Source organism: Canis lupus, chromosome 12 (genome assembly GCF_048164855.1).
Source record: "Canis lupus baileyi chromosome 12, mCanLup2.hap1, whole genome shotgun sequence".
Taxonomy (NCBI): Eukaryota; Metazoa; Chordata; class Mammalia; order Carnivora; family Canidae; genus Canis; species Canis lupus.
The window spans coordinates 47612276-47626870 of NC_132849.1; the positions used below are offsets into that span (position 1 = coordinate 47612276).

Here is a 14595-nt window from a genome sequence, read left to right on the forward strand (position 1 = left end):
TTCTGTGTTTATCCTTTCCTGGGGTCCTAAAAACAATCTGGGGTCCTTCTAGGAAAATGGGAAAAGGATCAAACGACCTCTGATGGCCACTGTAGCTCTAAGACTACAACAGATGCAGAGGCTCATCACTGAAAACAATTTATTGGGATTTTTTTAAACTGCAAGTTTGGAAATCTTTTAACTCCCTATAAAAAGGAGCAACAGTGGGCTAATTATAAATGAGTATTTATGTATACTTATTTCGGGTTATATATTCCAGATATTTTTCAGTGAAATCAAATGAAATGACTGTCAAATACACATGAAGTTCAGCAGAAGTTGTCTAGATATTTACACAGTCTAGGAGACACTTGGAACATATATAACAGCTGCAAATTGTCAGATTCTTCAGCTCTCTCTCGGCCCACCACTAGTGGAATTAATTTGTGGGTATCCTCCCAAGGTCCCTCTGACTCCCACTCAGGCAGTCTCCACACTCTGGCTGTGGACCCTGGGTCCAGCTTCCATCCTCAGCCTGTCTGCTGCATTCCTCTAGATCCCATTTCAGATCAAACACCAAATGTTGTCCAAGCAATTACTGTGCACTCAGCTCTGTGCTTTGCTGGACCGGGAGATAGCATTTGAAATGACCTCTGAGGTTACTTTCAGCCAGAGACAGGGAAGGCTGCGAGAATGTGCATCTTCAGAAAATTCAAGTATTGCTCCCTCCAGGAAGTCTCCCTGATTCTGCAAACAACTAAAGCGTAGCAAGCCCCATTAATTCCCTCTCCTCTTGTGCACAGAAATAGACTGTATTTTCCTACAGTTCTTTCATGGAAATGCAGTCCATGTGACAAAGGAACATGGGTGGGAGTGATGTATGTCACTTCCAAATTTGGCTCCCAGATGCTCCCTTTTTTTCCTTGTCTGCCAGTGTAAAATGCTGAGGTCCTAGGAGATTGTGGGATTGGCCATATCCAAGAAGCCTGGATCCCTTAGTGACCACGTGGAGAAGAGCCCCCACCCAACATTTGACCGTGATAAGAGTGAGAAATAAGCCTGCACTGCACTCAGCCTCCAAGAGGTAGAGATGGTTTGTTGCAGCAATTGTCGTGTCCAGGCTCCTACACTGACCGACTCTCAAGTTGAAAATAATAGTCATTTGCTCTCTAATTGAACACGCCTTCAGATAGGGAGCTTGGGAATATGCATGAACAATTTTCTAATTTGGTAGGGCTATGAATGCAAACCATGGCCTGTCTGCCTCCAGAAAGCATGCTCCTGACCCATTTCTCCTTTGTTGCTCTCTGGGCTACAGTGGCAGCCACAGTCTTTGGAAGACTGTAAAAGAAAACCTAACTCACAACATTCCTGAGCTGGATAGAATTTTGCAAATTGTGCATATGGGCGTTTTTTTGTTGTTGTAGTGTGTATTGTGTCTCTCTTTATTTCACAGGCATGTTCCTATCTTATTTCCCCACATATTTTCTCCCAAAAGAAGCTGAAGCAGATTTTGAGCTGGGTCTAGAACCATACCCTGGGGTAACCCTCGGGCTGAAGGCAGCAAGCTCAGAGAGTAGGTTTCTGCAGATGGCCACTGTGGCACTTTCCAAAACCTGCTGGGCTGCCAGGAGTCGGGCTGAGACGCAGAGAGGTCTGGTATGGTGACTGAGTCTGGTATCCACAGGCACACAGTGGCAGAGATGTCATTAGGGCCTGGGGCTGGGGCCCCACAACTCCTGAGATGCATTCTCCTGTTTAATCGGGAGGTTCAGAGAAATTCATAGCATTCTCAATGGTTCCCTTGCTCTGCTGCCTCCCCGGTCTGGGCCTTGGCAGCACTTGCTTTGGTATAAATCACATTCCATCAGCGTAACTGCAGGGCTTCGGGGATCATTTTGGAATACTAGGATGTTAATGCATCGGGTTTTGTTCCAAGCAGTGAGCCACCTCCTGGGATTTGGGAATCTCTCTTTTAAATCCAGATAGCACTAATGAGCTAGTAAGGGCTCCTGACCTCCTTGACTCATTTCCTCACTCCTGTGGCTGCTCTGAGCATTGGAATTAGCCACATCTGCACTGCGTTGCAGCCGGCCGTGGGTCTGATATAGCCGCAGGCTTTCAATGCAACTGGTTCCACCTGGAGGCATTCAAACTGCAATTTCTTCTTTTTCCCCCCCCTAAATTATTGAGTATACCTAAAAGTGCTTTTCACGTACAGGCTCTGGGTAAATGTTTGTGGTTATTTTGATGGCAATTGCACTGGTGTCCTTATAACAGGGATGGGCTGGGAGCTGACCTTTAATTCTATATCCAAGCAAAAATTATGCTGGGATGTTGAGGAGATGGTCCTTGAAGGGATGAGTGATAAGGAAAGACACATACTGACAAGCAGTTAAATATCATTTATCCTTTAGCCAAGCCTGTCTCTTAGTGCCCCTGACTTACATTTAGCCACTTGGAAATGCCTCATTTAACACTTATTATATATCAGGAGCTGTGCTAAGTGGTTTACAAATATTTACCAATCGACCCTGCTACACCATTTTTTATGTTAGCTTTACAATAAGAAACCTAGGACACAACAGAGAAGTTAGGGAACTTGCCCAGAGCCAATACGTGGTGCTGCCAGGATTCGAAGCTGCCGCCTCTGGCTCCAAAGACCACACACTTAATCACTGTGCCGTGTCTCTCCTCCACAGTATTTCTGCCTCTCAAGCTTGGCTCAGACTCTTCATATTATCTAGAATGTCCATTCCTTTGCTCTTCACACTTCTAAATTCTAGCTCATTGTTCAAGACCAACTTACAACCTAGCTCCTACAAGAAGCCTTCCTGAATTTATGTACCATGCTGCAGGTGACTGGCTCTGAACTCCAGTAGCACAGTAGTTCAGGGCATGGCATTGGGCATTAAACTGTACAAACCTCAGTCAAACCCAGTCCTAGCTCTACAACCTTGCGTGAATTAATTAACTTCTATGAGCTAAGTTTTCTTCTCTGTAAAATGGAAATATATATCACACCTGCCCAACAGAGCTGTTGGGGGGGTGGGTGGCTGTTAATTGGACTGGCATATCTACAATACCTAGAAGAGTGCTCACTCACCCTCCTATATATGCATTTTATTGGTAGTCTTGCTATTATTGTTGTCATCATTGCCCATTTGCTTTTCCTATCACTCTTTCCTTGTCTGATTCTTATCTCCTGTAAGATTATAGGATTATTTGACCCCTTAAAGACAAAGATGAGTTGTGTGTGTGTGTGTCTAATTCTCTGGCACTTAGATTAGTATCCTGCAAATAGTAAGCATTCATTTAATGGCAATAATTAATTAATGAGTTGGAGGTAGCTAATATTATATCCCTCGGCACAAGAATTCAAAAATCTCTTTCCTACTGAAATGCATATAAATATAAGTCACAGGTCTTCATTGATCTTGGAATGGCACATCTCAGGGGAAATTGAATGTTTCATAGTTCAAAGAAAATCTACTCCTAAATAAGTTAACAGATGCATTCATTAACTGAGGTGGTCCAGTTAAAATAGGGCACAAACTTGTTGGGATTTGAATATCAATAGTCTGTAGAGAAGCATCAGCTTCCAAGAATTTTTGACTCCTGATGTGATCTTCTTAACCTTTGCTTTCCAGTCTAGTCTTCAGAGAGGCTGCCACTTATTTATGATGGAGATACTGCAGATATACCATGCTAGGTAATTGAGAAACCATTTGAAGACCGATGTCTTATTATCTCTTGAAGCACACAGCAAAGAACCACTTACAAAGCCTTCTCTATTATTTGACTATTTAGATCCTTAGGTTCATTGACTTCAGAATATTTTAAAGGAATCACTCTGAAGTCAATAAGGCTCCATAACTTGCAAGGAGTCAGGAAGCTACTGAAAGGCTCTAGGTCTGAGTTGAGTGACTCTCTGCAAGACAGAGCCATGTTGCTCCTGCTGAAAATAGGGACAAGAATTTAACTCCACAAGGGTGGCCAGCTCAGCATAAGTCCCTGTGCTCAATGTCAAAGGGCAGGGTCTCCTGCAGTTTTTCTCTGAGCAACTTCACATTGTTCTGTCTTCACATTGTTTTGGGAAGTTGGCCTTTGGGACGGTGGCAGGTGAAGAGTTATGGAGAGTAGGACCTACTTTTCTCATAAATATGCTCTGGTTTCCCAGGGCCTTCTTTCTGGAGCACTGGCATCCTCTGCCAACCCTGAGGGCTTCAGAAGGTCTCTGGATAACTGAGATAAGGAAAATGAAGTACCAAGAGGTGGATATGAACCACTTTTTGTGAAGAGAGCTGGGTGGTTCTATTGCCTGATGCCCCTACTCCCCCTCCTCAAAGTGTTTCCTATCTGCTTTCATATAGGACCCCGTATAGCATTGCAATTTTTTTCTTCCTGTTTAGGGACAAGTGATGAGCTGCGACATCATCTCATACTTTCCTGGCTGCCCTGAATGAACATTGAATGGCATCCCACAGACTGCTTAGCTTTTCTTTGGCCTATTTGGGATGGCAGGTGTGGAAGAACAGAGATGACTGGATAGGTTCAGGGCAAAGGGAAGTGGTGAGTGTCAACCCCCAACCCCATCCCCAAGTGGTTTTGGTAGTAAGGCAACAGCCATCCTGGGGAGTCCTGTACATAACTTGTGAGTTGTTTCCCCAGTTCTCTGAAGTAACACTTCCCATAACTCTTTTAATCATGCTCAATACTGTAAGCAATTGTGAAGGACACCCATTTCCTTGCTACAGCTCAGCACCTTTTCCATAGTATTATACCTTTCTTCATCCTGTGTATTTCATAATATTTCACGCTCAGTGCAGATCATAGCCACTAATCACCTCTCAGCTTGTGGCCCTCGTCTCCATGTCAACAACAGACTCTCGTATGGTTCTCATCTCACATTCAGATGATGGTGGTTCAACTGGACATTCTCCTCTCTGCTCCAGGCATCCTGATTTATTCTGTGCTCCCTGATGGATTAATCTTCAGTCACTACATTACTCGAGAAAATTCAGTGGCTCCCCACTGTCTACTAAAAGTTGAGCTTAGCCTATCTTTTAAGGCCCCTTTAGAATTTGGCTCTAATCTTTTTTTTTTCCCAGAAGTTCCTAATATATACTTCAAAATTCTCATCCCCAAATCTATACCAGTCCATGGCTCTTTACATTGTCATATTACATGGTCTTTATCAGAGATGCCCAACACTCTCTTCTATGCCTTCCCTGTCAAGTCATCTAATTTATTCGGCAAAGAAAGAGTGCCTTCAATGCCTTCAACTTTGGCTCTCTTAAAGACCTGGCTTGTCTTAACTACTTCGCTTCTATTGCCCACTGCCTTATTTTCAGAAATCTAAGTATCTTCTGCCTATATTACTTGACCGTTAGCTTGATGCCGTATGAAGTATAACATTAGCTCTGTCACTCCTACCCAGATTTCCGCCTCCATATTAGTACTAACCCCATGTACCCTATCAGAACATAGGACCAGGATTATAAGTGCTCCATAAATATTCTAAATATAAATTATCTAGATTCCACTTTGAGAGCTGGGTGGTTGAGGTACAGTTTTATGCAAAAGAAAAATAACATGTATTTTATAGTCAGTATTATTGTGGGGGACATACCCGGATATACCGCCTCCCAGTAGAATCTTTCTGTACCTGAGATGACCCTGAGTGGAAGAAAGGCCCACCCCTGAGTTTCAGGAAGATAAATTGCTTTGTTCTCCTTCACCTTCTTTGCTTTACTATTTCCTCCACTTGGAATTCTCTGCCTTTTATCCCCCTTGATATATTCTTTCCTGTCTTTTGATATTAACACAAAATATTATCATATTAGTGAAGTCTTTGCAGGCCTCAGCTCTCCATTGTCATTTTATACTATTTAAAATAAAAAGACATAAACATAAAAGTTAACACAATTACCCAGCACATATATGACCTGATTGGGAAATATAAATCTTACCCCATTTGTGGACTGTGGCCTGTCTTGAACTAGGCATCACATTTGTCTACCCTTACTTCCATTTTATTGTGCTTATCCCCATTATATCCCATATGATTCTTCAATGTGGGAAGCTCCATCTCTTCCAGATCATTTTACTATTACCATCACTGCAGGGAAGTAGAATGAGGGAATACTGAACAAATAGGGGGAAATTACAAAAGCTTAAAAATTTCAGTCATGTCCTCAATCTCATTTTTTGGCCTTTCTAACATGGTCACTGCCTGTGGGAAGCAATGTTAGTCAATGGCTATTTCAAATCCCCAACTCAGCCACCTGCTAACTAGGAGGGACTTGGGTAGCCTGTGTAACCTCTGCACTCTTTTTACCATCTGCAAAAAGGGAACACCGAATCTGCCTCTCAGGGTAGTTGTGAGCATCTTGTGGGATGATGTAAGTGTGCTCCTAACCAAGAGTGTGTGACATCATTGCGGCTCTATTGTTGTTAATGTCACTGAAGCAGCTCCTGTTGGAGTTATTGCCAGCTGAGGTAGGTACTGGACACCGGTGTGACTGTTTCTTCCCAGGGGTGACACTCCCTGAAATCCTGCTCCCTCCTTCAGCCCCATTTCTGAAATTAGGGCAAGGGCAAACTGCCTGGAATTTCACTGAACTTCTAGGTGAGACTCAATGAACCAAGTCCAGAAAACTCAAGCCAAAGAGCACAGAGGTAGAAGACAAAACCAAAGTCTAAATCAAGGATAAGTGCAAGTTGGTTTTCTTGGGAAGTCCTCTAGAAGGAGCTCAGACAATCACAGTTTAAATCAAATGAGCCATAGGTGAACAGCAGATAGAATTTCTTGATTCGCCTGAAAGTTTTCTGGGTGGGATCAGTATCATTCCGAATACATGTTGCTTATCTCTGTGGGTGCTTGGGCTCTCTTCTATGTGGCTCTGACTCTTGACTCCTCTTGCCCTCCTTAATAGCAGAACAGAAGCTCCAGCCTCCCCAGATATCAAAGATAAAGCGATAAACTCTTTTTAAATGAATAAATAAATGAGTGAATGAATGAATGTATATAATATAAGAAAGACAAGGCCCCTATGACAGCAGAAACTGTCTACAGACAGTAATCCCAAATCCAGACCTCCAGCCTTTCCTTGGAAGGACAATATATATGTAAATAGAGCCATCACGTTTAGAATGTCAGGCCTCAGAGGGTTCCTCTGGAGCTTACAAAGGCCACTTCACATTTCTTCATGAAATTACAAAACTTGACAGCTTTCTTAACACAGTGATGGTGAGGAATAAAAACTTCAAAAATTATGCTATTTGAAAAGTAAACTATTTACTGTTCAGAGGGAAAAAATCTGAACTTAACTACTTGGCAGCTATCAAAATGTAACCCTATGACACAACTGCGATTTAAAATGTAAATAGAGCTTCAGACATGCAGAGAAGGAACTAGCTAGCCCCACCCAAGACTAGTTACTGTGGCATCTTGACCTGCAGGGACAGAACCAAGGCCCAGGCACTCACCCGTCACTGCCTGGACCAGAAGGACAACCGAAGTTTGTTTAACTCTACCTGCACCTCTTCACTCTCAAGGATATGAAGGAAGCATCACAAATGAAGGCCTGGTGATCCAGTTTCCTGAAGAAAGTGTGCACTGAATGAAGTCTAGGTTAATAACCAAGGCAGATATTCTTAAAAAAAAAAAAAAAAGTATTTGACATTCAGGAACAGAAGGTGATGTGTAAAATGTATTGTGCCCCCGTGTATTTGTATTCTCAGCTGCATCGAGGTCTTGAGATGTACACGTGCTTGTACAAATGCTCTCACACTCTTGAGCTGTGTGCCTTGAAAATATATTCAATTCAATCGGCCTTACGTATTTCTCTTTAATTTTGTAAACTGGAGAAGAGCAGGCCAGACTCCTTGGTGTGCAATGGTCAACACAATCCTCACTGGCCTGTTTGCCCCTCCTTAGCCGTGGGCATCTGCTGTCCCAGGGCCTGGCAAGTGTGAAGTGGGGTCGATGCCAGTGCCTGTGGAGCCAGAGCTGTTTACAGTTTCGACATGAGCTGGCACATGTGGCTTGGGTGGGGGTAGGGATAGATGACCTCTAAGTTCCCTTCTCATCTAAGACCCTGTGATGAACTTAGAAGACATGACCCTGATTTTCTGCAATAGTAAACTCTCACCCCACCTATCATTCTAAAGACTTTTTGTAGGTTTCCCTCACTTTTTCCAGGAGACTGATCCAAAATGTGCAGCCTGTAGACAGAAATGTGATCCATCAATTTTCTTCTTGCTTTTTATTTTTTAATTGCATCATAGTAGTAATATAATTATGTGAGAGCACATGACCAAATATGAAGCGCTTCATACACAAAAAGTCATAAACACTTTATAACTGCAGCCAAAACACTCAGAAGCTCTGGGCAGCCGTAAGCCAAGCTTAATTTTTAGAGGAATATCAAGCCAAAGAAGCAAACCAAGGAAGTTGCCTATGGATGTAAAATTTTGGGCACAGTTCAGTTCAATTCCATTCAACAAATATATGTATCTACTAAGTAGGCACAGGGCACTGTGCCGGTTTCTGTTCCCTATGAACAGAGTTTGCTTGTTTTTAGGGATTGGCACTACACAGATGGTTTCATAGAGATGGTGAGAGGTGGATCAGAGCAGGGGCACAAATAAACAGTTTTCCATTTAATAATCATAATTATAAAAACAACAATTAGAAAAAGCCACCATTTACCAGAGGTCCAATCCTATGCCAGGATTTATGGCACACCAAGCATTCTCTATGTGTACGAGTGAACGAGTGATCACATACATAACTCCTAGTCCTTACAGCAACCCAGCAAAGAGAGTTATTCTTATGTCCCATTTTCTGTATGAGAAAACCAAGTCATAGGGAGGGCACATCACTTGGCCAGGGTCACCCAGCTCTCAGATACTGAGCCAGGGTTTGAAAACATAATTGTCTGACTTCAAAGCCAGCATGCATCACACCTACATTAACCTACATCTCATCATCTTCCGCAATGGCCATTACTACTTGGCAGAAGGGTGACAGAGGGCCTCAACCTGGCCTATGACTTTTGGTGAGAGTGGCTCACTGGTGCTCAGCCTCTCCTCTCAGACCCTCCTACTTGCTGCCTAAACCAGGCACCTCTCCTTGTTCTTCCAATGGGCCAGTCTGTGGTCCGGGCAGGAAGTAGAGACGGCTTCCGAACCTGGCTTTGGGCCATGTGAAATCCTCTAACTAGTCCCCGTAGCCCAAATCTTCCAGCCACCTTCATAATGTCTTCCTTTCTTCCATTTGAGTCCATTTGACTACAAATACAACCTTACTGACGTGGAGTCTCTCAGGAGCTCTGCTGAGTGGGGCCCATCTACCGCAAGCCTGGGTTCCTGGTCAGAGGGCAGAGCTTGCCTGGGAGTTTGTCTTTAAAAAGGCAGTTGGCTTGTTCCCTGAAGTAGGTCACATGTTCTCAGCTCTCTCGTCCTCCTCCTACTGTTGGAGCCACCCAAGGGGAAGCTCATGTGAAAACAGCATGTTACTCCCCATCAGCAGAGATACATCTTTGCCCCCCATGATGGGCTCTGCTGGTCCAGCAGCCACAGGCAAGCTGTGTTTTATTCGTGAACATCCTTCTTGTTTCAGCAGATAATGGACTCTAGTTAGGAGACAACACAGTAAACACAGCATAAACATTGGGGTGTACAGCTAGAATGAGTCTGCATATAAATAAGAGTGCTGGGAGCCAGGGAGGTAATAAGTCAGGAATGCAATGGAGAAAGGTTATTAAAAGCAGAGCTTGTAAAAATCTGCAACAAGGCTGAAAGCTTGGAGCATTTCTTGATTACAGAGAACTAAAGGCGGCGGCCTGTCTCATCTGTGCTCTGCCTAGCTGGGTGACTGGACTCCTCACTTAAAATCCTGCTGTTACTCACTTTGTTCAATCGTAAAGTTGGGATTTTATACATTGAAAACAAAAGAGAGTTGTCAGGGTGTTGTGAAGACTGTACATGAAAGAATTATGAAAAAAGCTGATGTTGCTGCATAAATGGAAAGTTATGTGATTCTTAATTTTGGAAAGTGGCTGAAATTACTCTTTTACACATCTGAGCCCTCTTCTTGGTTGAATATCAAGCAGAGTTTATCTTTTGTAACAGAAATCTCTCAGGGACATATCAGGCATAAAAGGAACCAAGAGTATTTTCTGTTGTGTTAGAGTCAAAACAGAAAGGTCCTTTTCATTAGCTTTGTACTGGTCAGGATATGGTGGGCTATGCTGCAATAAGAAATAAATCCTGAAATCCCACTGGCTTAACAACAGTTAGAGAAAGAGGATGTTCCTATCTCTCTGACATGACACCTGGCATGTCTGTGGCATTTCTCTTACAATCAGTGAGTTCTGAGCTCTAGGCTGCTCCTCTCTCCTAGCTACACCATGACTTCTTGCATTGCCTCAGAGGGGGCAAGAAAAGGCTGGATCCTGTGAGATGCTTTTTAATAGTCAAGCCAGGAAGTGGTTTATCACTTCCACCCCTATTCTGTTATCCATAACCCAGTCATGTGGCCTCAGCCCAAATATAAGGGGGCTGTGATGTGTGGAGGAGCCCAGGGATGTCTTGGGTGAGTTCCCTGCCTGCTGAACCTTTCTTAAAGTGAGTATCTGGCTACCGGATATACGGGGATTCCTTGTCGTCATGGAAGAGATAATGCTACTTTGATGTTGCTCCAATGACTTATAAGTCTCTGGCCAGGGTGGTGAACTTGTATATTTTTGGGGCAGAACAAGATTCCCAGAAGGACTTCCCAACCAGCTGTAGCCTCTATATGACATTGTGATTTTGACTCTAGACACCAGTGCATCTGAACCCTGGTTTATTCAGGATAACACTTAAGTAATTTAACCATATTTTCAGGCTAATTGTTGCCATGCCATCTTAGCAGCTATGATATAATTGGGATAGCATTACCTTTTAGCCTTCTAATGCTGAGGCTAATAGCTTTGGTCAGGCATTTTACTATTGATTGGAACACTTTATTAAAAGACTGGAATTGTGCAAAAAAGAAAAACTTGTTAAATGCGATCATATACATCTTATAGCCTAATGTCTGGCATTTTCACAGTCTGAAGTCACCATAAATTGCTGATATTCATTACTATCTCCAAACTTTCTGAATTTTAAAGTGATTCAATGGTATCTTTTAGAGTTGCAGAAGCTATCTCAGCATTGAGATTATTTAGATTTAATTTAATTAAACAAGGTGCCATTAGACTGATGTGGCTCTGATGCTATGGCAGCCTGTGTAAGCAAACCAAAATCTAACCCTGTAAATGCATCAAGTTTACAAAACTGAAACCTTTGGCAATCAGTCATAAACAGCAAATTAGGCTTTAATCAATAGCCAGTCAAAAATTTCCTTGCTTTGCTTTTGTCTTTTCTAGAATCTCACCCAGAACTCTTGTCTATGAGGGGGCTCCCAACTACTTTTGATTTGATGCTGCCCAATTTGAGTCAGTATTTGCTCAAATAAACACTTAAAATTCTGAATATGCCTCAGTTTATCTTTTAGCAGATTCCAATGTTATATTTTCATTGGAACAGAATGGACATCTATAGAAAGCAATTGCTACCTTAAAATAGCACTTTGAATTTAAGTTAATTTTAAATACCTTTTCCAGATGGACAACCAACTGTTTTCATCAGTTTGGAACTTCCTAGCAGTAAAATGCTGGTGTGTAAAGGTTACTCTTTCATTTTATCTTCAACAATGCAGTCTGTTCTTAGACCCAGTCCATCCTCTCTCAGTTTGTGAGCTTGATGATTTGAATTCACCAATCCTAAACTCCATCTGTTTGTTGCCTGAAAACAGTTGAACAGATTTCAATAAATTTAGAAACTGTAAATAAATTGTTGAAGAAGCCTGAATGATGGGTAGGATTTCAACATTGGGGATGGACAGCCATTGTATTCATCTAAGACTTACAGATGTGGATTTGCTCATGTAGTCATCGTCCACAAGGTGAGATAAGAATTTCTGACTGTCTCATACTCCAACTGGTGACATCATTTCCCTCAAACTTTGCAGAAGAAAGTAAATCCAGATTGAATTTAAACTGCAGGACCTGTCCTTTCTGGTTTCCCTGGATGAAATTAATCATCCATACATTCTTTTTGCATTTCCTTCAGTTTTCCTGCAGAAGAAACAGATAATAAACAAAGGGAGAATGACAGCACAATATATAAAATATTTGTGTATTATTTTACTCTTTAAGGATTTGAATATATTCTAACAGCAGAAGCTATGGTGCTTTTAAAGGCATTGTTGAAACCCCAGTAATTCGAGGGAACACATGTTGTTATAAAACAGAAGTCATGTAATAAGAGCTACTACCTCTTTTCTTCTAACTACTGTTTACTGCAGGTATATTATATTTCAAGCATTGCTTAGCATTTTCCATATGGTATTCCATTAATATTTGCAAAGAATTTGTCAGTTATACTTTCTGGTCCTCATTTAACATATGAGAAAAGCAAGTCTGGAAAAGGAAAAGTAACTTGCCAAAATTACAAGGCGGGCAAGTAGAGGAGCTGTGATTCTAATGCAGGTCTTTATCCTCTTCTTTTGATTTCTTTTGTTTTTCATTGAAGGGGTTGGGTGGTGCCAGTGAAAGAAGATGCATCTTTCTTCAAGTCCTTTGCTGCTTCCAGAAAGTCTGTGTTGATTCGGTAAAAGAAGATGCTCAAGCTTTTGTTTCATAGATGTTCTTTGATATTCCCATTTCAGATAATTCTTTTAAAGGGGCAGCTAGGGCATGAGGACTAACTTCTTTCTCTAATCACATTACTCTGAGATGGATACAGGCATCTGAACATGATTAGAGTCCTTTTAACTGTGTTTCTACCGTGAAATATGGATTCAAAATACATTTAAGGTCCCGTTTGTTTTCATATTGACAAATCTATTGTACCCTCCACTGATTACCTTTTTAAAAATTAAATAAACTTAGTGACATGTAATTTACATAATTAAGATTTAGCTATTATAAGTGTCCAGTTCAATGGGTTTGGGTAAATATATACACCCTTGTAACAACAAGAACAATAAAGGATAGAAATTTCTTTCATTTCAGAAAATTCCTTTGTATTTGTTGTAACTCATCCCTATGATCACATGAAGTACAATTTAACGATGTTTTCTTTTATGGCTTGTGTTTTTTCTCTTCAATCTAAGAATTCTTTGCCTACTTGAATGTCACAAAGATTTTCCTCTATGCATTGTTCTAAAATTTGTTTTAGAACAAATTTAGAGTTTTAAGTTTTCACATTTAAGCTTATAATCATTTCAAGTTAATTTTTATGTATGGTATGAGGTTTTTTTTTTTTTTAGAACAAATTTAGAGTTTTAAGTTTTCACATTTAAGCCTATAATCATTTCAAGTTAATTTTTATGTATGGTATAAGTTTTTCTGTTTTAGAACAAATTTAGAGTTTTAAGTTTTCACATTTAAGCCTATAACCATTTCAAGTTAATTTTTATGTATGGTATGAGGTAATGGTCAGGCATTTTTTATACAGATACCCAATTTTCCAGCACTTTTTGTTGAAAAGATGATCTTTCCCCCATTGAATTAACTTGGCCTCTGAAAAATCAATTGATCATGTGTATAAGTCTATTTTCAGACTCAGAATACTTTTCCCATTGATCTATTTGTTTACCCTTGTGTCTTACTTGGACTTTATAGATCTTGAAATCAAGTTCTGCAATTCCCCCATTTTTTTTTCTTTTCAAACCTGTTTTAGGTATTCTATATTTTTTTGTGTCTCCATATACATTTTGCAATCAAGTCACTTAAAAAAAAAAGCCCACTGAGAATTTGATCAGTAATGAGTTGAATCTATAGATCAATTAGAATCAACAAGTTGAGTCTTTTTAAGTCATGAACATGTAAAATCTATCCATTTATTTTAGTCATTAATTTTTCTCAGCAAAGTTTTACAGTACCAAATGAACAAAACTTGCACATATTTTGATAGATTTATTCCTAAGTATTTAATTTTGGGTGCTATTCTAAATGGTATTTTTAAAATTCAATTTTTAATTTTTTTCTTAGAATACTATTGATTTTGGTATCTTGTTTCCTGAATTGTTATTCAACTCATTATTAGTTCTAAAGTTTTTCTCTAGAGTTAGAATTTTCTTCATATAAAATTAGTGTAATCTTTGAATAAAAACATATTTGTTCTTTCTCTTTCAATCTGTATACATTTTGTCTTTTTCTATCCTTATTGAACTAGCTTAGATCTTTAGTGCAATGCTGAATAGTTGTAGTGAGTGAAAACATCCTTGCGTTGTCTTTGTCCCTAATGGGAAATGGTTTAGTTTTTCCCATTAACTATTATGTTGGTTATAGATTTTTCATAGACACTCTTTACCAAGTTAAAAGAAGAGGATAGATGTTAAATTTTATCAAATTATTTTGCTGCGAGGAGCAAGATGGCGGAAGAGTAGGGTCCCCAAATCACCTGTCTCCACCAAACTACCTAGAAAACCTTCAAATCATCCTGAAAATCTATGAATTCGGCCTGAGATTTAAAGAGAGACCAGCTGGAATGCTACAGTGAGAAGAGTTCGCG

General features: G+C 40.5%; 1 long non-coding RNA gene across 1 annotated transcript in view; it reads left to right on the forward strand.

Annotated features, from left to right (window-relative positions):
* LOC140600725 (uncharacterized) overlaps positions 1–13038 on the forward strand; it is a 34311-nt gene extending 21273 nt beyond the window's left edge. The window contains exons 2-3 of the long non-coding RNA XR_012003886.1: positions 4392–4551; positions 12610–13038. This is a non-coding gene — a long non-coding RNA (uncharacterized lncRNA). The remainder of the gene's footprint in view (positions 1–4391; positions 4552–12609) is intronic.
* The last annotated feature ends 1557 nt before the right edge of the window (positions 13039–14595 follow it).